This window comes from Lepidothrix coronata, unplaced genomic scaffold, assembly GCF_001604755.1.
Source record: "Lepidothrix coronata isolate B3197 unplaced genomic scaffold, Lepidothrix_coronata-1.0 Scaffold210, whole genome shotgun sequence".
NCBI classification, from domain to species: domain Eukaryota; kingdom Metazoa; phylum Chordata; class Aves; order Passeriformes; family Pipridae; genus Lepidothrix; species Lepidothrix coronata.
The window spans coordinates 138,052-140,078 of record NW_016690390.1 but is presented as its reverse complement, the minus strand read 5'-3'; the positions used below and the strand labels follow the sequence as shown (position 1 = coordinate 140,078).

The 2,027-nt window shown below is 65.7% G+C and overlaps 1 protein-coding gene across 5 annotated transcripts in view; it reads right to left on the bottom strand.

The window, feature by feature from the left end:
* UNK (unkempt family zinc finger) overlaps window positions 1-1,294 on the bottom strand; it is a 46,764-nt gene extending 45,470 nt beyond the window's left edge. For all 5 annotated transcript variants that reach the window (XM_017832990.1, XM_017832992.1, XM_017832994.1 and 2 more), the window contains exon 1: window positions 1,048-1,294. The gene's annotated coding sequence lies outside the window, so the exon portion shown is untranslated. The remainder of the gene's footprint in view (window positions 1-1,047) is intronic.
* Window positions 1,295-2,027: the final 733 nt, after the last annotated feature.

The following is a 2,027-nucleotide window of genomic DNA, read 5'->3' as shown; positions in this document are numbered from 1 at the left end:
CCCTCACGCCCCCCTCCCCTCCCCCGGCCCGCGCCGGCCGTGGCCGGTTCCAGCCGGTGCCCCGCGCGCCCCCCCCCCCCCCCCCCCCCCCCCCCCGCGCGCCCCCGCGCGCGCCGCACGCTGACGTCAGGCGCGTGTTGGCGCGCGGGCGGCGGCGGGGCAGCTCCCGGCTCTACGTACGTGTAGTGCTGCGGCTTCTCGGGCTGCGCCTGCAGCGCGCTGGCGGCGCTCGCCGGCCCGGCCGCGGCGGGGCCACCCGCCACGGGGCCCTTGGACATTGCCTCCCCCGCCCCTCTCGCCGCCTTCCGCCGCCGCCGCCGCCGAGGAGACCTTTATTATTCACTCTGCGCGGTCCGCACGGAGGGCGCCGCGCGCAGGCGCCGCCGCCGCCATTGCCGCCCCGGCCGGGGCGCGCGGGGCGGGGTGGGACTTGTAGTCCCGCCGCGCGCGCGCCGCCCGCCGGCGCGGGGCGCGTCGGGCCGGCGGCTTCCGGCCAGCGGGACTACAACTCCCAGGGGCGCCCCGCGGCGGCGCGGCCCCCGCGCTTCCTGCCGCGCGGGGCGAGGCGGGATTTGTAGTGCGAGGCGGGGCGGGGAGGCGGGGGTGGAGCGCTGGGGCGCCCCCCGGTGGTGGGGCGGGATCGGGGCCGGGAGGGACACCGGGACCCGAAATCCTGGGACAACACTGACCCCGGGGGCTGCAGCGAGCCCTGGGGGGACACCCAGCCCCTGGGACGGGACCGAACCCCGCGGGTAGCCCAGCCCGCCCGGCCCGGCCTCTGCAGGCAGCTGGGGAGGCAGCGCCGGGGGGCCGGGGAGGGGGTGGATCGGAGTTATTTGTGGCCGGCGGCCTCACTTCCTTCCTCTCCCCCCCCTTTTCCTCTGCCTCAGGGGCCGAGCGTGGACGCGGGGAGGGTTATTTTAGTGTTGGCATCCTCTCGTCGCTCCTCCACGGCCCTCCCCGCCCACGGGACAACGCCGCGCAGGAAGCGCCTGGGAACGGCACTGCGAGGAGGAGGAGGAGGAGGAAGGCCCAGCAAGAACCTACCTCGGAGCAGGTGACACCAGTGTCACCTGGCTGCTGGGTCGTGGCAGATCACACCTGCGGCCCCCTGGGGGGAAAACCCCCACCCGAAGGAGCCGTGTCCAAGGAATCGGCCGAAATTCCCGTGTGGAGCAGCGCTTCCCCCGCCAATTAACTTCTCCCCCAGGAGAGGAAATGATACGGGTTTCTTTTAATAGGACTTTGATCTCTTGGGCTCCACACAGGACCGCTTCTGGCACCGGGATCTCCAGCGCTGTGGGAAAGGGCACACGGGATTTATCGGGCAAACACCTCTTTTTGTGCCAGCACACGCAGGGTGGACACGTTAATAATAAACTTTGAGGCCTCTGCGGCTGTTTGGGGAGGGAAATCGCCTTTTTTAATTCTTAATTACTCTGATTCAGCATCTGCTGCGGGCAGGCTTGTGCTGGAGTGGTTTAGTAGCTCATTCCCAGGCATTCGCAGGAATTAAGTCACAGGATACCAGTACCTTGTTATTCATCCAACCACCCTCCACGGGAGGCTGGAGCACTGTGATGACACAGCTCCTGGTCAAGCAGGACTTTTCCAAAGTCAATATGTGTGTATATCTCCACACGCACCCGATCCAGAATCACTGTCAGCCACGAACCTGCAGGAAAACCCTTCAGTTATCCAGGAATCACACTGAAAACACCACCAGCCTGCACTTTGTCCACAGGGATTTGGGAACCACAGGCTCCCAATCCCTGGTAGCTGATGTTTGCTCTACAATCTGGTGCTGACACCGTTTCCTCTCCCAGTTCTCCCTCATTCCACAGTCGGGACATGTGCTGGTTTGCTCTCCTCAGCTTTGCTGTTCACACCTGTCCCTCAGCCTGTTCCATCCCAGAGGACACACGGCTTTTCTCCAGGCTTCAGGAGGGCAAAAAATCTAAAATATCTCCAAAATGAGAAGTTTAAGCAGCCATTGCTCTGAAAACATGGAAAAGGAAACATCTCAG